Source organism: Pristiophorus japonicus, chromosome 18, assembly GCF_044704955.1.
Source record: "Pristiophorus japonicus isolate sPriJap1 chromosome 18, sPriJap1.hap1, whole genome shotgun sequence".
NCBI lineage: Eukaryota > Metazoa > Chordata > Chondrichthyes > Pristiophoridae > Pristiophorus > Pristiophorus japonicus.
This window is the reverse complement of record NC_091994.1, coordinates 98,885,870-98,908,760: the sequence shown is the minus strand read 5'-3', so window position 1 is coordinate 98,908,760 and position 22,891 is coordinate 98,885,870. Positions and strand designations below refer to the sequence as shown.

Here is a 22,891-nt window from a genome sequence, read left to right as displayed (position 1 = left end):
CATAGCAAAACACCCAAGTTACTTTACAAAATGAAGCTGGACTCATGCAAGAATTTGGCAGCAAGATTAGGGGAAATGACCAACTGTTCAGTTGAAGTAGGTTTTTGACAAGGCTTCTGAAAGTGGGGTGAGGTGTGGCATGGTAGGGGGCTTCAGGAAGGGGCTTCCAATGCTCGGGTGTGATGAAACAGCAGAGGGAGGAGAGGGAATGCACAAAATTCCAGGATTAAGAGAGCAGTGGGCATGAACAGAGACACAGGGTTAGAAAAGATTTCAGTCCTAGGGTGAGGCAAAGGCCTAGAAAGGTTTATTGACAAAGAATTTTGAAATCAATGTGCTGGGGTGTGGGGAGCCAGTGGATGTCAGTGAGGGTGATGGGTAAGCTGGACTTAGTGCAGGTTGCAATGCGGGCAGTGGAGTTCTAGGTGAGCTCGAATTTGTGTAGAGTGGAGCTTTGGGAGGCCAGCTAATAGCATGTTAAGGAAGTCCAACCTCGAGGTGACAACGGCATTATTAGCTTCAGCATCTGCAGGCGATGGACAGGATAAATACAACCATCAGAACACTCATTCCTTATCGCTATCCAATGACCCCGTGGAAATACATGTGTGTGCATGCTGTGATAGCTCCACAGCTGAATTAGCTATTGAAATTCATTGTCCAAGCTTACAGATGAAGAGGTATTGTAATTGGAGCACTGTCTCCTCACCCCCTTTGAACAAGCAAGGTAAGTGAAGGTTTTTTTGAATTTGTCATTTTGAACAGAGAATGTCACATAGCAGAATAGCATATGCAAATACCACACCTTTACATTTGACATTTTTCAAATACAAATAGTGTTTTTACAATTACTTTGTGTTTTTTATGAACTGAAAAAACAGCTTTGATATTAACAGAGCTGCAAATCATAAAATCACAGAAACTTACTACGCAGGAGGCCATTTGGTCCTTCATGCCTGTGCTGGCTCTTTGAAAGAGCAGTCATGCTTAGTCCCACACCCATGCTTTTTGTCCAGAACCCTGTAAGTTCCTCATCCTCTAGTACCTTTCCAACTCTATTTATGGACTCAGCTTTCACCACTAAAATGCGGGGGGAGAAGAGAGGTCAGGTGAAGGGAAATTTCGAAATCTAAAAAGTCAAGGCAATGTAGCAATTTGACTAAAGATAAGCAGAGTGTGACAGGAAGGGATAGAGAGTTTAATGGTAATAGTGCATCAGCAAATAAGGTGACAACAGGGAATAATGGTAAAAAGTTAAAATTAAAGGCTCTTTATTGGAATGCACGAAGCATTCGTAATAAGATAGATGAATTAGAGATAAGTGGCTTTGATCTTATAGAGATGTGGTTGCAAGGTGACCAAGGTTGGGAATTAAATATTCCAAGAGACTTGACGTTTCGAAAAGACAGGCAGAATGGAAAGGTGGGGGGGGGTGTATAGCCCTGATAATAAAGGATGACATAAAGACAGTAGTGAGAAAGGATCTTGGCTCAGTAGATCAGGAAGTAGAATCAGTATGGGTGGAGATAAGAAATAACAAGAGGCAGAATTCACTGGTGGGAGTAGTTTATAGGCCTCCAAACAGTAGCTATACAGTTGGACAGAGTATTAATCAACAAATAATAGGAGTTGTAACAAAGGTAATACAATAATCATGGGGACTTTAATATTCATATAGATGGGGCAAATCAAATTGACAAAAGTATTCTAGAGGAGGAGTTCATGGAATGTATTTGAGACAGTTTCCCAGAACTATATGTCATGGAACCAACCAGGGAACAGGCTATTTTAGATCTTGTATTATGTAATGAGCCAGGGTTAATTAGTAATCTCATAGTAAAGGATCCTCTGGGGAAGAATGATCACAATACGATAGAATTTAATTTCACTTTGCGTTTAAGAGTGAAATACTTGAATCCGAAATGAGAGCCTTAAGCTTAAGTAAAGCCAAATACATAGGTATAAGGGAGGAATTAGCTATAGTAGATTGGGAAATTAGATTAAAAGGTATGATGGTGGGTAATCAATGGCAGACATTTAAAGACATATTCCAAAACTCAATACATACTTTCACATATACATTTCATTGAGAAATAAAAACTCCATAGGAAGAGTGATCCATGGTTAAAAAAGACTTGGATTTATATAGCGTCTTTCATGGCCACTTGATATTTCAAAGCGCTTTACAGCCAATGAAGTACTTTTGCAGTGTAGTCACTGTTGTAATGTGGAAAACGCGGCATCCAATTTGCGCACAACAAGCTCCCACAAACAACAATGTAATAATGACCAGATAATCAGTTTTTTTTGTTGTGTTGATTGAGGTATAAATATTGGCCAGGACACCGGGGGAAACTCCCCTGCTCTTCTTCGAAATAGTGCCATAGGATCTTTTGCTTCCACCTGAGAGAGCAGACGGGGCCTCGGTTTAATATTTAATCCGAAAGACAGCACCTCCCTCAGTACTGCACTAGAGTGTCAGCTTAGATTTATATGCTCAGGTTCCTGGAGTGGGACTTGAACTCAGAGGCGAGGGTGTTATCCACTGAGCCACTTAACTAAAGAAGTTAAGGAGAGTATTAGATTAAAAGAAGATTTTGTATTTTGTCTCTGTTTTCACAGTAGAAAACATAAAAAGCATATAAAAAAATAGTGGGGAACCAAGGGGCTAATAAGAGCGAGGAACTTAAAGTAATTCATATCAGTAGAGAAAAAGTACTTGAGAATCTAATGGGACTAAAAGCCGACAAATCCCCTGGATCTGATGCTTATATCCTAGGCTTCTAAAAGAGGTGCCTGCAGAAATAGAGGAAGCATTGGTTGTAATTTTCCAAAATTTCCTTGATTCTAAAACGGTCCCAATGGATTGGAAGGTAGCAAATATAATCCCGCTTTCAAGAAAGGAGGGAGAGAGAAAACAGGGAACTACAGGCCAGTTAGTCTGACGTGAGTCGTCGGGCAAATGCTGGAATTCATTATTAAGGAAGTGGTAACAGGGCACTTAGAAAATCATAATATAATTAGGGAACTCGTGTTTAACAAATCTATTAGAGTTTTTTGAGGATGTAATGAGCAAGGTAGATAAAGAGGAACCAGTGGATGTCATATAATTGGATTTCCAAAAGGCACTCAATAAGGTGCCACATCAAAGGTTGCTATGCAAGATAAGGGCTCATGGGGTTGGGGGTAATATATTAACATGGATAGAGGATTGGTTAATGGACAGAAAACAGAGAGAAGGAATAAATGGATAATTTCCGGTTGGCAGGTTGTAACTAATGGGGTGCCACAAGGATCAATGCTGGGGCGTCGGCTATTTACAATCTATATTGATCATAGAAATTTACAGCACGGAAGGAGGCCATTTCGGCCGATCGTGTCCGCACCGGCCGACCAAGACCTTTCCAGCTTAATCCCACTTTCCAGCTCTTGGTCAGTCGCCCTGTAGGTTATAACACTTTAAGTGTACATCTTTTAAATGTGGTGAGGGTTTCTGCCTCTACCACCCTTTCAGGCAGTGAGTTCCAGACCCCCATCACCCTCTGGGTGAAGAAATTTCCCCTCATATCTCCTCTACACCTCCCCCCAATTACTTTACCCCTCTGCCAAGGAAAACAGGTCTTTCCTATCCACTCTATCCAGGCCCCTTATAATTTTATACACCTCAATCAGGTCTCCCCTTAGCTTCCTCTGTTCCAAATAAAACAGACCCAGCAGCTCCAATTTTTCCTCATAGCCAAAATTCTCCAGTCCAGGCAACCTTCTTATAAATCTCCTCTGCACCCTTTCCAGTGCAATCACATCTTTTCTGTAATGTGGTGACCAGAACTGCACACAGTACCCCAGCTGCAGCCTAACCAGTGTTTTATACAGTTCAAGCATAATCTCCTTGCTCTTGTATTCCATGCCTCGACTTATAAAGGCAAGTATTCCGTTCTTAACCACCTTATCTACCTGGCCTGCTACCTTCAGGGATCTGTGGACCTGCACTCCAAGGTCCCTTTGTTCCTCTACACTTTTCAGTGACGTACCATTTAATGTGTATTCCCTTGCCTTGTTAGACCTCCCCAAATGCATTATCTCACACTTACCCGGATTGAATTCCATTTGCCACTGTTCCGCCCACCTGACTCGTACATTAATATCTTCCTACAGTCTACAGCTTTCTTCATTATCAACCACACAACCTATTTTAGTGTCATCTGCAAACTTCTCAATCATACCCCCAACATTTAAGTCCAAGTATATATACCGTAGAAAGCAACGGACCCATCACTGAGCCCTAATGACATAGATGAAGGGACCGAGTGTAATGTATCCAAGTTTGCTGATGATACAAAGTTAGATGGGAATGTAAGCTGTAAGGAGGACACACAGAGTCTGCAAAGGGATATAGACTGGTTAAGTGAGTGGGCAGTATGGTAGCAGATGATGTATAATGTGAGGTTATTCACTTTGGTAGGAAGAATAGAAAAACAGAATATTAGCAGATCTTATTGAATGGCGGAGCAGGCTCGAAGGGACACATAGCCTACTCCTGCTCCTAATTCTTAAGTTCATAGGTTCTTACCACCTTTTCAGGTAGAGAATTTTACTTTGAGTGAAAACATTTCTCCTCATCTTTTGCCAATGATTTTAAATGTATAACCTCTGGTTATTGACCCACCCGCCAGAGGGAATAGTTTTTCTCTATCTACTCTTTCAAATCGTCGTCATAGGCGGTCCCTCGAACGAGGATGACGGGCTTCCAGTTCACAGTGAGTTCATTGATGTTTCAATGAAGGACCCGATATTCCAGTCCTGAATTCCAGTTGAAGGGGAGGAAGATGCCTGTGCGTAGATTTTTTTAACGTGGGGTGACTGTTGCACATCAGCCACCACACAGGCTTGACAGAGCTAGGCCTTTATCCAGTGGCAAGGGATAACCAGGACGACTGGAGACCTGCTCTGCAACTCACTCTATTAGGTCTCCTTTTAACCTTTTCTGTTCCAAGGAGAACTGTCCTAACTTTTCCAACCTCTCCCCATAACTGAAGTCCCTTATCCCTCTTATAATCTTGGTCAACCTCCTCTGAATCCTTTTTAAGGCATTTATATCTTTCCTTAAGTGTGGTGCCCAGAAATGCCCACAATACTCCAGCTGAGGTCTAACCAGTGATTTATAAAGTCCTAGCATGATCCCTTCTCAAAAATGGGTGGAAAAGCAAATTATGAGGACAGAAAAAATATGCAAAGGGATCATCACAGGCAATCCCTCGAAATCATGGAAGACTTGCTTCCACTCTAAAAGTGAGTTCTTAGGTGACTGAACAGTCCAATACGGAAATTACAGTCTCTGTCACAGGTGCGACAGACAGTTGTTGAAGGAAAGGGTGGGTGGGACTGGTTTGCCGCATGCTCCTTCTGCTGCCTGCGCTTGTTTTCTGCATGCTCTCGGCGACGAGAGTTGCTTAGCACCCCTCCAGATCTACTTCCTCCACTTAGGGCGGTCTTTGGCCAGGGATATAGACCGGCTAAGTGAGTGGACAAAAATTTGGCAGATGGAGTACAGTTGCAGCATCCAAAATCCGGAGTTTCATAATCCGGACCGATTGGTGGCAGGGCCATCCGGACCTGCTGACCTCGAGATCCCGCCACTGCCTGACCTCGGGCCTCGCCTCACCGCCTTTACCTCGGGGCCTCCTCGCCAGCCTGCCCGAACACTTCCTCCACGACGGGGCCTCACTCGACCAGCTCCTCTTCAGCGGGGCCTCGCCTGACCGGCGGGGCCCCGCCCAACCAACTCCTTTTCAGCGGGGCCCTCCCGAATAGCTCCTCCTCGGCAGAGCCCCCGTCCAAACAGCTCCTCCTCGGCGGGACCCCACCTGAAGACCTCATTGACGAGGCCGACGGCCCAAACAGCTCCTCGGTGATCACACACCACCCCCTCCCCCCCCCCCCACCCCCCCGACGTTCCTGGGATTGGGTGTTTCCGGATTCGTGACGTCAGAAAGATGTTCCAAAGCCAAAGTCCGGAAAAACGTGGAATCCAAAATGGCCTCGGTCCTGAGAGTTCCGGATTCTGGACGCTGCACCTGTATAATGTGGGAAAATGTGAGATTATCCACTTTGGCAGAAAAAAAAAACGAAAGCAAATTATAATTTAAATGGAGAAAAATTACAAAGTGCTGCAGTACAGAGGGACCTGGGGATCCTTGTGCATGAAACACAAAGTTAGTATGCAGGTATAGCAAGAAATCAGGAAGGCAAATGGAATGTTGGCCTTTATTGCAAGGGGGATAGAGTATAAAAGCAGAAAAGTCCTGCTACAACTGTACAGGGTATTGGTGAGGCCACACCTGGAGTACTGCGTACAGTTTTGGTCTCCATATTTAAGGAAGGATATACTTGCATTGGAGGCTGCTCAGAGAAGGTTCACTAGGTTGATTCCGGAGATGAGAGGGTTGACTTATGAAGAAAGGTTGAGCAGGTTGGACCTATACTCATTGGAGTTCAGAAGAATGAGAAGTAATCTTATCAAAACATATAAGATAATGAGGGGGCTAGACAAGCTGGATGCAGAGAGGATGTTTCTACTGATATGGGAAACTAAAACTAGGGGACAAGGTCTCAGAATAAGGGGCCGTCCATTTAAAACTGAGATGAGGAGGAATTTCTTCTCTGAGGCTTGTAAATCTATGGAATTCCTTGCCCCACAGAGCTGTGGAGGCTGGGTCATTGAATATATTTAAGGCGGAGATAGACATATTTTTGAGCAATAAGGGAATAAAGGGTTATGGGGAGAGGGCAGGGAAGTGGAGCTGAGTCCATGATAAGATCAGCCATGATCTTATTAAATGGCGGAGCAGACTCAAGGGGCCAGATGGCCTATTCCTGCTCCTATTTCTTATGTTCTTATATATTCTATACCTCTATTTATAAACCCAAGTAACCCATATGCCTTATTAACCACCTTATCAGCTTGCACTCCCACCTTAAAGGATTTGTGTATATGGACACCAAATTCTCTCTGTTCATCTACACTTTTGACAATTGCGCCTTTTATAGTATACTGTCTTTCCATATTAGTCCTCGCAAAGTGCATCACTTCACACTTTTCCGTATTGAACTCCATCTGCCATTCTTCTGCCCATTTCACCATTCTGAAGTCTACAATTATCCTCATCACCATTGACTACATTGCCTTGACTACGTTGTCATAGAATGGTTACAGCACATCGAGCCCGTGCCAGTTCTCTGCAAGTGCACTTCAGCTAGACCCTTTCCCAGTAGCCCTGCAATTTTTTTTCCTTCAGGTACTTACCCAATTCCCTTTAGAAAGCCACGATTAAGTCTGCCTCCACCACCCTTTCGGGCAGTGTATTCCAGATCCTCGTCACTCGTTGCATAAAAAGGGTTTACCTCATGTCGCCTTTGGTTCTTTTGCCAATCACCTTAAATCTGTGTCCTCTGGTTCTCGACCCTTCTGCAAATGGGAACAGTTTCTCTCTCTCTACTCTGTCTCGACCCATCATGATTTTGAACACCTCTATCAAATCTCCTCTCAAACTTCTCTGCTCCAAGGAGAACAACCCCACCTCTAGTCTATCCACGTAACTGAAGACCCTCATCCCTGGAACCATTCTTGTAATCTTTTTTGAACTCTCTAAGACCTTCACATCCTTCCTAAAGTGCGGTGCCCAGAATTGAAAACAATACTCTACTTGAGGCTGAACGAGTGTTTTATAAACGTTCATCATAACTTCCTTGCTTTTGTACTCTATGCCTCTATTTATGAAGCCCAGGATCTCGTATGCTTTTTTAACCACTTTCCCAACTTGCCCTGCCACCTTCAACAATCTCTGCACAACTACCCCCAGGTCTCTCTGTTCTACATGCACCCCCTTTAGGATTGTACCATTTTTATTTTATATTGTCTCTCCTCATTCTTTCTACCAAAATGTATTACTTTGCACTTTTCTGCATTAAATTTCATCTGTGGCGTGTCCACCCATTTCACCAGGCTGTCTGTCTTCAAGAAGACAATCACTATCCTCCTCACTGTTCACTATACTTCCAACTTTGTGTCACCTGCAAATTTTAAAATTATGCCCTGTACACCCAAGTCATTAATATATATCAAGAAAAGCAGTGTCCTTGTACAGACCCTTGAGGATGTCCTTTTAATTTTTTTTGTTTTTCCTGCAATATTTATCATATGTTTATGATGGGCTAAATTGAGATGTTGCAAATTGAGATGGCCAAATTTGGCCCAACATCCCTTTTGTCTCTCAAATCTCTCCTGCCTTCCAACCTATCACAGACCGTCCCTTCTTTCCTCCACTCCCTCTTTCCGTGCCCCTTTGCACTTCCTTAAGCATCTGTTACATTTTGAACTTTTGCCAGTTCTGAAGATGGGTCATCGCCCTGAAACGTTAACTCTGTGTCTCTCCACAGATGCTGCCTGACCCGCTGAGATTTCCAGTATTTTCTGTTTTTATTTCAGATTCCAGCATCTGCAGTATTTTGCTTTTGTATTAGTGTCTCTACAATTATACAGTTCAGATTGGGGGAATGATTAGGAGAAACCTACATGATTTTTGGCATTCTGCGCTGTGTTACTATTCTTCCTTTACAATCAAAGGTAGTTAAATTAAACTGAGGTTCATACACATAACTAGATTACCAATTACATTAAAATTACCATTAGGTCTAGCTAACGAGCAGTTAAACGTATCATTCTAGAGTAGACAAGAAAAGATACATGCTACAGAATTGGTATTCCTATGTGCGATGTACTAATCTAACAATTCATCCTTCAGATAATTTTTTAAAATTTGATTATTTAAATAATCAAAATAAACAGGAAGAAAGAAAGAACCATTTACATTTAAATAGGGCATCTCATGTCCTTGGGATATCCCAAAACGCTTCACAGCCAATTAATTACTTTTGAAGTATAGACACTTGTTATGTAGGAAATGAAGTATCATTAATCATGGAGTACTGGTGCCACATTGACATCAGTAGTAGCACTGAAATTCATCATATGGTTATTGTTTATCACCACTATAAAGACCACGATGAAAGCTTCACAGTTGCAATTTATTGGTGTTAAAACACAGTTGCAGTGGGATGAAAGCAGACATGTTCAGAATATTGAGCCAGTATGGGGTTCTGAAGTTCAGTTCGGTTTGGTCTCTGCCTGATAATTTGAATTTGAACTAGAACTGAGCTAGAACCTCAAAATGTAAGCAATAAATAATTTGTGGCCCCATCACAGTGCATGAGTGTACGAATGCTGTACATCAACGAGCATTAGAACACAGGTTGAGATGGGTGATTCATCAATATGATACGTTTTCTCTCCTTTATCAGCTTGGCACAACTGGTAACAATCTGGCATCTGAGTCAGAAAGTTGTGGGTTTAGGCCCAACCCCAGCACATAACCTAGGCTGACTCTGCAGTACCATACTGAGGGAGTGCTGCATTGTCAAAGGTGACATCCTTTGGATGAGACACTAAACTGAGGCCCTGTCTACTTGTTCACCAGTAGACATTCACAATCTCATAGCAATATTTAAAGAGCATGGAGTTTTCCCAGCATAATGGCCAGCATTCCACCCGCAACCAAAAACAGCCATTCACAAAACTACCACAATATCCCACAATATAATTCATTTTATGTGTACGCTTTAGAGCATTTCTGAGAGACATGCACAGTTTTTCTTTTCTTTGGGCTACAAGGAGGGGGAAGGAAAACCAAAGCCTTAGTTAACACACCGCCTAACATCTGGCTTTAAAACTGCAACAGATAGAAAGCTTAAGCGATAGCTGTCTGTCACTTCATGGGAGACTTATGCATTTCTTCCAGTGGTACTGAAAATGAATAAAAATAACACAAAAAAAAATGTTTATAATGTATTTTTAAAATGTTATTATCATGAAGCAGTAGTTGAACTAGTGGGTTAGCACGCTATCTTTTCATCACTAGGTTGTGGGTTCAAATTCATCTGTGACTGAAAGAAATTCTGAAACAATGGTTGCCAAAACAGAAAAAATGTTTCATTCCCCAGAACAGACAAACATCAACTTCAAGCCCACAGAATTTGCTTAGAATATCTGTAATATATTAAAAATCTTATGTCTGTGTGCACTTCCTGTCAAATTTTCCATGTCCTATGTCTACATTTATAATGGAATCTGCCTATGTAAACTCATCATGTCGTAATTACACTGCTGGTGGTGGTGGAACTCCTTAGCTCATATTCCAGATAAACTTCTATTCATCACCCAGCTCTACTTTCTCTGCCTCCCAAATTTATGTACAATTAGCTCGTTAACTGACAGAATAAATTAAAATATATAAAAATATGGACAGAATGTACTCTAAAATGGCGTTCCTGGTCCAAAAATCCCCCAACCTCTAATCTCGTCTTGTCTGAAAACTACACATGCTCTTGACTCTCTAATCTATATTTAAACAACTATGCTTGAAAAATGCATAATTGCACATGTATAGCCATGTTCTGTTTGCCTTGGTTTTGCTTTATGACTCTACTCTTTCTGCTACTGCTGTTTTTCTTCGCAACTTGCATTTCTAGGAGTGCTTGTCCCTCTTTGTCATGGTGTTTTTCTTTAATTTTTCTCAAACTGCCTCTTTTAACCAATTCTAACCACTTTTTAAACCAATGCATCGCCAATCTTTGCAACATCGATTTGAGAGTCTTGGAAAATATACATTTTTAAGAATTACCTTTTTTCTTTGCCCTTCTTTCTTCCTGGGGTACTTTCATTGGTGCCAGTCTCCTCTGGTACCTCAACCAACTAGCCATTATTTATATGTGGGCCTTGCCATTTAGTGTTGCCTGGCTATTGTACCACAGAGGAAATCACAACCAATCCTGATACTGCCTCACCCAGCATCCACATATTTACACTGTCAATAGGACTCAATGGATATCTATCAGGAGAAAAAGTCCAGAACAAATTTCCCTCTCCAGTGCAGAGATACTGAAGCTAATTGCAGCATCCCTACTGAAGCCCAGCCTGAGATTAGTTAACTCAGCCCACACTGAAGATCAAACCTGAGATCTTCCTGGGTCTGTTGGGCTCAGACAACCACTTGATTAACTCTCAGCCACTTTAAGTTTGGTGACAAGCTATTCCCAGTACTAGGAAATTATTCCCATATCTGTACTCAGCATAGGATTCCTGTAACATATAGGAGTCTCCAATGGGACACTGTTGGGGGAGGGGAAGTTTCTCCAAAAAAATGTTTGCAAGAAAGCTCATCCAATGGCTAAATAGATAAATATACTACATGAACCATACCAACCAGATGGTCCCAGTTTCAACCTCTGCTACGTGCTGTGTCAATTGATCTCAACTGAGGCCACAGTTGGGTGCTTTAGCTAGGGAGGGGAAAAGCCATGCAGGATTCTGCTCATAATTGCTATCTAGTGATCCATAGTAGAAAGTGCACTTATGTGGACAGTGAGAACAAAATAGGGTGATGTAAGGTTGAACCACATCCAACAAGAGGCACCAACTTCAGCAGAAGAGGGGAGAAAATGGGCAGAAAATTGGGAAAAATATTATGTGCTCAACATGTACATGTTACACACTCACCTATGGTGTGATCCCAGAACATATGCAACTGTGTGTCAATGACAAATGGTTTTCAAGGTCACAAAGATTACAAATGTATGAGTGAAAACTCCTTGTGCACCTGCCATGCAAGTGCAAATCTCTATGCATGCATAACTCCCCATTTGTAAACAACTCCCAGGCAAGCACAAATGTTAATGATGTGTGAATCTCCATGCATACACAACTCAAATGTATGCATTAATCTCTGCACATGTATAAATCGTCACACATGTCTATAATTACGATTTGTGGGAGTTATATAAATTTACTCCATTTCTAGCAACCCTAACAATATTTGGCTGACCTAAATCAAACAACAACTTGTATTTATATAGCATCTTTAACATAGTAAAACATCCCAAAGCATTTCACAGGAGTATAAGTCAAAAAATTTGACACCAAGTCACATAAGAAAAAATTAGGGCAGGTGATCAAAAGCTTGGTTATAGAGGTAGGTTTTAAGGAATGTTTTTAAGGAGGAGAGGCAGAGAGGTTTAGGTAGGTAATTCCAGAACTTAGGGCCTAGGCAACAGAAGGCACGACCACCAACGGTTGAGTGATTATAATCAGGGATGCTCAAGAGGGCAGAATTAGAGGAGCGCAGATATTTCAGGGGTTTGTGCGGCCGGAGATTACAGAGATAAGGAGGGGCGAGGCCATGGAGGGACCTGAAAATAGGATGGGAATTTTGAAATCGAGGCGTTGCTTAATCTGGAGCCAATGTAGGTCAGTGAGCACAGGGATAATGGGTGAACGGGACTTGGTACGAGTTAGGACAGCTGAGTTTTGGATGACCTCAAGCCTCTGGAATTCAGGAGATTTCATGTTAGGTTTTGTTTTCAACCTTAGTAGAACTTTCTTTGTTTCTGCCTGTTGAGCTGACATTTTGTCATCTACAACCAAAATGCACTGCCCTTGGTTCAATATATATCTGCCAATGCTCCTCCTCCTCCTCACAACACACAGACATATCAACACAATTATAATAGGGTCAGGTCACTTGGAGTTGATAACAATCAGTTTTAAGGTTATTCCATCAATGATCCCCAGCATGTTAATTAAAGTCTTATACCGTAAAGCTTATTCGCCGACTTTACTATCACAGTAGTTATGCTCAGTATTATTGACTGAAAAAAGATACAAATTACACCAATAATAAAATAACTAATGTTATCAAATTCAATGGCTCATCATGATAAAGTGAAACACAGAGTTGATTGTGCACTTAGGCTATCTGTTCTACTGCTATAATGATTTAATATAATTGAAGTATCAATTTTGTGTAAAACAGGAAAAAGTATTTTCTTAGCACCAACCCCACAGTATCTAATCAGAGAAGATTTTAATAGAATAAGTGGATGATAATTATAATCAAAACTGAAAGGAAAATTAAATTAATTTAAGTAACTGCCATTAATAATAAAATGCATTAAATTGCAATAGGCCATCTGAAAAAAGTCAATATGAACAAAGGAAAATACTTGCACTTGTATTGCGATTTTAAGTAGCAAAATGTCCCATGGCACTTTGCAGAGGCATAATAATAAAAAAATTAATGCCAAGCCAAAATAGAAGATATTAGCAAGGATTACCAACAGCTTGGTCAAAGTGGTGGGTTTTAAGGAGGATCTTAAAGGAGAAGAGGGAGGTGGAGGGTTTTAGGGAAGGAATTTGAGTATGGGGCCTAGACAGCTGAAGCCACAGACGGCAATAATGAGGTGAAGGGAGCAGGCCAGAGCCAGAGGAATGGAGAGTTCAGGAGTGGGAGGAAGAGGGTCCTGGACCAAGTTACAAAGATAGGGAGGAGTGAGGCAATGAGAGGATTTAAACACAGTGAGAATTTCAAACTTAAAGCATTGGGGGGTCGAGAGCCAATGTCGGCCAGCAAGGACAGGGATGACGGGCAAGTGGGACTTGATATCGGATAGGATAAGGACAGCAAAGTTTGGGAAGAGCTGAAGTTTAAGGAGGGTGGAGGATAGCAAACCAGCTGTTGGAATAGTAAAGTCTGGAAGTGGGTAGGCAATCTTTGTGATGGAGAGAATATGGGTTGGAAACTCAGCTCTTAGGACATTGAGTTAGTGAACAGTAGGGTTCAGCATGAGACAATGGCCAGGGAGAGGGTTGGTATCATCGGCAATTGTACGGAGTTTGTGGCTAAATACTGTTAATGCAATTTCAAAGCCATCATTAGTATAATGGTAAAATTCTTCATTTCCAGGTGGGATCACCAGGTTCATAATCATGAATGGGAACACAAGCTTATTTTTTTCATACATAGCCTAGAGGGCTGAGGCCAATTGTAATCCTCAAACTAATGCCATCCGCCAAGATTGATTAGCTTAGCAAAGATGGGGGATTGAACCTCCTGTATTGCTTACTTACCACCTTGGGCTCTTTCCCACAAAGTCATTAAGGGAGTTGTATTGGGGCAGTGATGGAAATAATGCAATTGTTCTTAATATCTCTGTGCCAGGGAAGGGGAAAATTAGTCAGGATTATCACTCCACATGAAAGAGGAAGATAAGATCAGCCTCAGCTTGAATAGTTGGATAGTTTGTCAATGCTCTCTGACCAGAAAATGGCCATTTTAGCAAGGCTGCTGATGACTATTGAACCATGCCGCTACAGAAGTGAGCACTTTCAAGAGAGGGGAGAAAATGGAGGGAGAACTGGAGAAGAGATTTTTTTGGAAAATCTGAGAATGGCCCAGTAATCTAGCAGGTGGACAATTAACTACCCGAGTCCAAGGCTCAGGTTCATTTGTCTCATTTGGGTATGTTTTGTTAATTCCAGGTGTGATGCCTTACTGAAGTAAGATGTTCCACCTCAGGGGAAAGAACAAACTTAATCCCGCTCAACCAACTTGACAGCATTTCTTTCTGACTCATCACAGAACTCCTTTGATGTGGAGATCTGGAGTCGTGGCCCAGATCGTATCACCCTCCTGGTTTCGAGACAGTGTATGCTGGTGAGAATCTCAAACTGTCAAACTCTCAAGGCTGGAGGGAGATATGTGCTCATGAACAGCTCAGGTTATTCCACCCTTCTAATTGGAAGACAATGTGTGCTTTTAAGTGGATCAGGCTTTCCACCCTCTTTGCTGGAGGATGATAGCAAGGCAAGCAGCCTAAGGGGGATAACAGTAGAATTATTTTTTCAACCAGACTGATATTTTAAAGCTCCAATGCTCTTCAATTTTCCCATTAAACTGATATATTACTGAGACACTAAGTCTACTGACCCTCACTTTGTCCCTGACAGTGTCTGGAAGCCATTATTTACTTAAAAAAAAATACTCGATTGTTTGTGGTTTACAAGCTTTTTAAAAGACAACAACTTGTTTATTATTTCAATTAGAATTTTAAGCTTTACCAGAACCCCTCACAGCTCAAGCTAAATTTCCCATTAAAATATATCTTTGTATGCATTCATACTGACAAAATACAGGAGCAGAGAGGGCAATGAAGAGTAAAATTCACTCAGAGTATGATAACTTTCCATTTGCACTTATCCTCTGCTCGTTCCTGGTTGTTTCAATGATATATGAATGTATCCATGCAAACTGCAGATGAAATACACCTAATCGCCTAAAGAAACACAGCGATCCTGCTCATCCCATCAGTGGCACTGATAATGTTCATAGAGATGTTATCATCATAGGCAGTCTCTCGAAATCGAGGTAGACTTACTTCCACTCTAAAAGTGAGTTCTTAGGTGACTGAACAGTCCAATACGGGAATTACAGTCTCTGTCATAGGTGGGACAGATAGTCATTGAAGGAAAGGGGGGGGTGGGGAGTCTGGCTTGCTGCACGCTCCTTCCGCTGCATGCGCTTGTTTTCTGCATGCTCTCGGCGACGAGACTCGAGGGTGCCCAGTGCTCTCACGGATGCTTTTCCTCCACTTAGGGCGGTCTTTGGCCAGGGATTCCCAGATGTCGGTGGGGATGTTGTACTTTATCAAGGAGGCTTTGAGGGTGTCCTTCAAACATTTCCTCTGCCCACCTGGGGATCGCCTGCTGTGTAGGAGTTTTGAGTAGAGCTCTTGCTTTGGGAGTCTTGTGTCGGACATGCAGACAATGTGGCCTGCCCAACGGAGCTGGTCGAATGTGGTCAGTGCTTCGATGCTGGGAATGTTGGCCTCTCTGAGAATATTGACGGTGCATCTATTCTCCCAGGGGATTGTAGGATCTTGCGGAGATATCGTTGGTGGTATTTCTCCAGCGATTTGAGGTGTCGACTGTATATGGTCCACGTCTCTGAGCCATACAGGAGGGTGGGTATCACTACAGTCCTGTAGACCATAAGCTTGGTGCCAGATTTGAGGGCCTGATCTTTGAACACTCTCTTCCTCAGGCGGCCGAAGGCTGCGCTGGCGTTCTGGAGGCGGTGTTGAACCTCGTCGTTGATGTCTGCCCTTGCTGATAGTAGGCTCCCGAGGTATGGAAAGTGGTCCACATTGTCCAAGGCCGCACTGTGGATTTTGGTGACCAGGGGGCAGTGCTGTGTGGTGGGGTCAGGTTGGTGGAGGACCTTTGCCTTACGGCTGTTTAGTGTAAGGCCTATGCTTTCGTACGCCTCGGTGAAGATGTTGATGATGGCTTGGAGTTCAGCCTCTGAACGTGCGCAGACGCAAGCGTCGTCTTCATACTGTATTTCAACGACAGAGGATGGGACGGTCTTGGATCTAGCCTGGAGGCAACGAAGGTTGAACAGGTTCCCACTGATTCTATAGTTTAGTTCCACTCTAGCAGGGAGCTTGTTGAGCGTGAGATGGAGCATTGCAGCGAGGAAGATCGAGAATATTGTGTCTGTAAGCACTAGTAATGACTCCACGAGGCAAGGTATTGTACTTGAATTGTGGTGACCTTTGTCCATTTATTACAGCTCCTGAGTGAGGGTACAGTATGGTGAGCTCCCTTTTATACCTGGTTACCTGTAGTGTACAGGTGACCCCCTAGGTCTCCATCAGTTGCATCCTCTGGTGGTACAAGCATAGTGTATACAGTGTGAAGATACATCCAGTCGTCTTATGTAACTGTACAATGAGTGTATAGGGTATATACTTGTGTTATACATACACATCACTTTCCCCTAAGTCTTGTGCCACTGGCCTTTGCATTGTGTGCTTTGGCTCTAGACTTGAGTGCCCAAAGCCCTTGCACCTTGTCTATGCTTTGGCTTGGCTCTCTCATGTAGACCCCCAAGTCCTTATTGCCACAACATTGGACGGTGGACAGTTAGAGGTTGCAGTGGGCGTTGAGTGGGTTCTGGGTGTGACCCATGTGTGTCCATGGCTACATACATCCATTTCCCCCCGCCGCCCCCCCCCCCCCCCCACACATAGACCATGTGTGTGGCTCAACACCGGCATGTGCATACATGTACAGAAAGAAAGAACAAAAAAAATCATAGGATTAATGACATCACTGTTTGGGTTTTGCAGTACTGGAACAAGTACATTTTACAGGTAAGGTACATATGTGGTATCAGAGTCTTGCCCCTGGATTGTGTAGATGCAGACGGGTGAGGACGCTAGTTCCAGAGTGACCGGACTGTGTCCAGGTTGTCTGATGGCGAATCTGCGCCCCCTGCCAGCTGGGTGGGCTCTGATCGCTCACCTGGCTGAGTCTCAGGGCCTTTGCCGTTGCCTAGTGTGTGGCCTCCCTGTCTTCCTTTGAGGGCTGCGGTGCTTACCTGCTGCCTTCAGCGGTAGTGGGAGCCTGGTCATCCCAGGTTCCGTTGGGAGATCTGGAGGGTGCTAGCCTCTTGCTCCTGGTTCTGGCCCTGGTGGCCAGAGAGGTAGAGTCTATCTGGGGCAGGGTACCAGTAGTGATGCCTTTGCCGTCTACTGATCGCTGGTCCTGCAGCTGGTATGCTCCCTCTGTGTGTGGCCATGGTTCCTGGGGCATCACATTGGTCCCGGAGGCGCATGCTACATGATCGAGTAGCCCGCTGGACCTGGGTGCTTCCGACGGGAGGTTGCCCTTGGTTTTGTCGGCGTACATGTAGAACCTGGCATCGCACGTCATTTCTTCATTTACTGTCCTAATACATTGGCTCCAATCGCAATCGCCCGACTCGACATGGTTAGTTACATTTACATACTTGCATTTGTCAGTTACATCTTTTACATGTGAATTACCGGCATCGCTGTACAAAGAGTGGAACTATCCCTTTAATTGTGATGGATTGCCGGTCTCCTTGAAGAGGTCCTTGCAATCTTTACCCCAATCCAGTTCGCTGCTCGGCATCACTGTTGCTCTCTCAACGCTGCCCCTCATGGTCTGGCCGCTGCCATCTTTACTTCAGGCGCTTCACCTTGTGATGCTGGCGCCATCTTCTTTCTCTCCACGAGATAGGCTGCGGTGATCCTTTTCTCTCCAGGTTCTGCCACGGAAACAGGGAAGTTACCTTCTGCATCGATTTTCTTCCTCCGGAATCCTGCCACTGGAGCCTGAAGGTGAGGTCGGGTCATTTAGGCTGGATCATCTCGCCGTTGGGTTGAGCAGTCTGTGTCGTCTCCACGCAGTCGAGTTGGGCGGTTGGTTTTTCAAGTGTTGTGCTGGATCCAAATTCGGGGCCGCGTAGGACGTCGATCGCCGGAGGCTGAAGGTTTTCCCAGCTCCAACGGATTTGTTTCATCCATCATCTTCTTATAGCGTTGGACCATCACCAGCAACGATCCACAAAAGGTAACTTGTGCATCGCGCCGCCATGGGACACCTGGACATCCACGCTGCCAATGACTGGGATGGTGTCGTGTTAGGTCGTTCGATTAGGTTGTCCCAGAGCTTCTCAAAAGCCGCCTGATTCATCAGTGACTGGCTCGCCCCTGTGTCCACTTCCATCGTGACTGGAACACCGTTGATTTCAACTTCCATTTTCAACGGAGAACTCTCGGTGGAGCAGGTAAACACTCTGTACACCTCTTCGTGGGGCTGAGCTGCCTCATGGACTCTCTTCATCATCTCTGGAGTCCGGATGATCGACCAACTCTTCATCGACTCGGTGAGTACGATTTCTCTTGCACATTCGCTGGAGGTGGCTCTTTGTGTTACAGCCTTTGCAAGTATAGTCTTTGTAGCGGCACTGGTGGGCTCTGTGATTTCCTCCACATCGCCAGCATGGGGTTGGCTGGTTGGCCCCATGAGGTGGCCTCAGGGTTGCGGGACTCGGGGTTCTGTTCTCTCTACCCTGAGAGAGATCGCTTGCAACAGCCTTGCCTCTAAAAGGCGCCAGTCGGTTCACAGTACTTGCCAGGTTAGGGTCCTAGGGGTGAGTCATCTGCTTGAAATCGCAGGCCGAAGCCATGAACGTCCGGTTCACGTTAATTGCTTTCTGCAGGGTGACCGTGGTGTCTGCAGAAAGCAGCCTGTGGAGAAGGCCCTCGTGGCCGATTTCAATAATGAAGATGTCCCGCAGCGCTTCGGTGAGGTGGTCACCAAAATCACACGATGCAGCCAATCGTCTGAGGTCTGCAGCATATTTTGCGATTTCTTGGCCTTCGGGCCGTCGGTGGGTGTAGAACCGGTGTCTGGCTGTGAGGATGCTCTCTTTAGGTTTGAGCTGTTCCTGTATCATCGTTACGAGCTCCGCATATATTTTGGTTGTTGACTTCTCTGGGGCTAGCAAGTCCCTGACGAGGTGGACCCACAACTGCTGAGCAGGATAGCTCTGCGCTTATCAGCCAGCGAGGTCGGTGTGTCTCCCGCCAGATCGTTCGAAATGAAAAAATGTTCGAGCCTTCCACAAAGACCTCCCAATCTTCCCCATCGGCGAATTGTTGAAAGGTGCCAAGGTTAGCCATTCTTCGCGTGGAAATTCGTAATCCCATCGCTAGTTATTGTGTTTGTAAGCACTCTTGTAATGACTCCACGAGGCAAGGTATTATACTTGAACTGTGGTGACCTTAGTCCATTTATTACAGCTCCTGAGTGAGGGTACAGTATGGTGAGCTCCCTGTTATACCTGGTTACCTGTAGTGTACAGGTGACCCCTAGGTCTCCACCAGTTGCACCCTCTGGTGGTACAAGCATAGTGTATACAGTGTGAAGATACATCCAGCAGTCTTATGTAACTGTACATTGAGTGTACAGGGTATATACTTGTGTTATACACACACAACAGAAAAGAGGGTTGGCGCGATGATGCAGCCCTGCTTGACCCCGGTCCGGATGTGGATTGGGTCTGTGATGGATCCGTTGGTCAGGATCATGGCTTGCATGTCATCGTGGAGCAGGCGGAGGATGGTGACAAACTTTTGGGGGCCAGCCAAAATGGAGGAGGACGCTCCATTGTCCCTCGCGGTTAACAGTTTCAAAGGCCTTTGTGAGGTCAAAGAAGGCCATGTACAAGGGTTGGTGCTGTTCCCTGCATTTCTCTTGCAGTTGTCACGCCGTGAAGATCATGTCCGTTGTACCCCGTAGTGGACGGAATCCGCACTATGACTCTGGGAGGAGCTCCTCAGCCACAGGGAGAAGACGGTTGAGGAGGATTCTAGCGATGATTTTCCCAGTGGCCGACAACAGGGAGATTCCTCTGTAGTTGCCGCAGTCGGACTTGTCCCCTTTTTTTAATAGATGGTCACAATTACGGCATCTCTGAGATCTCCAAGCATGCACTCCTCCTTCCAGATGAGAGAGATGAGGTCATGCATGCGCATCAATAGTGCCTCTCCGCCATATTTTAGTGCCTCAGCGGGGATTCCATTTGCTCCTGATGCTTTGTTCTTGAGCTGACGGATGTCCTTTTCTACCTCGTGCAGGGCTGGGGTTTTGCCGAGATGGGGGCTGGTGGCATGCTGCGGGATGGAGTTAAGGACACTCGTGTCAAAGGCAGAGTCTCCATTAAGGAGATCTTCCAAGTGCTCCTTCCAGCGGGTCCTGACTGCCTCGGTGTCCTTGATGAGTATATCCCCGTTCTTGGCCAACAGTGGGGTGGGTCCTTGGGTGCTTGAGCTGTAGGTGGACTTGACTGTGGTGAAGAATCCTCGCACATCATGGCTGTTGGCCAGCTGCTGAATCTCCTGTGCTTTCTTCACCCACCATCTATTCTTTAGGTCGCGGGTTTTTTGTTGGACCTCGGCCTTCAGCCGTCTGTAGAGCTGCTTTGCTGCTCCAGAGTTGGGTTGTTGCTTTAAGTTCAGAAATGCCCTGTGCTTGCGGTTTATTATCTCCTGGATTTCCTGTTCATTCTCATCAAACCAGTCTTGGTGTTTCCTGGTTGAGTGACCGAGCGTCTCTTCGCAGGCACTGGTTATGGTGGCCTGGAGGGCAGACCATGCGCTGTGGGCACTCTGCGTCTTGGGGTCATCAAGGGTCGCCAGGTTGGCAGTGGGGCACTGGTTGTGTACAGTTCTCTTAGCTGGGTCTTTGAGTGCCCCAGCGTTGATTTTTGCGGCATTGCTTCTGTTGCCAATGTATGAGCTGTATGAAGGATGGGTTAGCTCAGTCCTCCTGACCAAGGAGGTTTCCAATGGGGGAGGTGAGTGTAGACAGTAAATTAAGAAAAGTCTAACTTAAAATGTATTTATCTTTCAAATCCCTTCTTGTTCTTTTGAATTGGACTTCAAACGTTCCTCCTATGCATTATAAGATTCCCCATAAAATGTCAGATGACAGTTATTTAAAATGACTTGTGTAGGTATTTAACAGTCAAATTATGTTTGTGTGAACAAGTGGTTTGAGTCAGAAGAGAAACAGAAAATGTTCTGTGACCTCAAGGTCAATTTTATCACAAACACACCTCAGCTGTAAAAAATGAGAATTTGCCCAGTGGGATGAGTCATAAAGTAAGAAACTGCTTGTTAAAGAAGGAAAAACCCTCCCACAAAGCTCTGTTTTTAACAGTGTGTATACATTCGTTCAGTGCTTTTGTAAGCTGGTGATTAGGTCAGGACATATGGGCTGGATTTTTGGTTTGTTGCTGCCTCAGTTTTCGCCCTGGAATGGTAGTATGGCGGCAGAGAGCATTTCTCGGTGGGCAGCCAGCTTCCAGCGCCCCGCTGGGACATTCAGTGCCAGGTTTGCGGGGGCATGGAGCATTACCACCCAGGAGGGGCAAGCCAGTGTGCAACGCCCCTGGTTGTGACACCGGCTCAAAATGTAAAACCCGCCCGATCCATAGCGCCCCCTAGTTGGACCGGCTGTGAAAGCTGGCGATCTGACCTGTACCGGCCGCAGTGAGTGAAGTAATGTCGACCTCAGGCAAGTGTGATTGTTTTTTATTTTTGCGATTTATGTTGATATGACGTGAATAATGTATTGGGAATGTTTTTGGTGTTTTTTTCCCCGTTTTTTTTCCCATGTAAGCCTCTCTTAGAGCGCTCCGAGACCGGCTGTTTACCTCGGGATTTTCAGTTGCTCAGCCGGCCTAGCACCCTAAAAGAGGTGTGGAACGCCTCCCTTAATGCTCCGCTCCACACTCTGGGCCCAGCTGGTGAATTTTGCACCTAGAGACGCAAACCATTTCCTGGCGCAAAATTTATCACTCCGCTTGGATTAATGCCGCAACAGAGGCGCGATCGAATTTCCACCCATTATCTTTACACAAATGATGGGCACAACTGAGTTACGAAGCAGTTACATGATGGAAGAATTGAGATATTACCATAAAACAAAATAAATGTTTTTTGGAATTCATTTTTTCCTCCAATTTTCTCCCTTGGAAGTCGATAACTCTTGCTGAGATGTGGTTCCATGGGCGTTAGTTACTCCCTGAAGTGGCCATTGTTCATTATGAGCGTCACGGGCTATTTGGTTGTGGTGGTATCATAGCTCAGCCTAATCCCCACTCCTCACTTGATATGTATGTCTGCTCTTTATAACATGGCTTGCTAGATAGTCAACAGGAGCGGCAACCCTAGCTGACTTTTTCTTTCCTAAGGCCAATTATAGCACTTCTACCACTGCCCTGACCTTGGATTAATCCTGGGACCTCCCTGATCTGCATGGCTCAGTTCTATAAATACACTGCATTTACCTCCTGAGTTATTTGAATAAACAGTTATGCTGTTTAGTGGCAACAACCAGAGATGAGGATTTCCCAGAGAAGGATAAAATATTAGGGATGGATGCTCTCCTGGAGCTTGCTTATGCAACTCATAAATGAAGTTACGTTATTTACACTGCTGGCTTTAAGCAGGGTGACTTCCAGAAACTTGGGGGGCTAAATTGGATAGCCCCCGAAAACAGGCACGAGGCTCGCAATGCGCGATTAACCCATGTCTGTTCAGTGTGATGCAGGCAGCACACCAA

At 44.6% G+C, this 22,891-nt stretch overlaps 1 protein-coding gene across 3 annotated transcripts in view; it reads right to left on the bottom strand.

Annotated features, from left to right (window-relative positions):
• Positions 1–22,891, bottom strand: part of LOC139228929 (uncharacterized) — a 157,835-nt gene that overhangs the window by 93,067 nt on the left and 41,877 nt on the right. The window contains exon 1 of one of the 3 annotated variants that reach the window (XM_070860460.1): positions 928–944. The exons of the other annotated variants lie outside the window; for them this stretch is intronic. The gene's annotated coding sequence lies outside the window, so the exon portion shown is untranslated. Of the gene's footprint in view, positions 1–927; positions 945–22,891 lie in introns of those variants that run through there. 3 annotated transcript variants of the gene reach the window in all.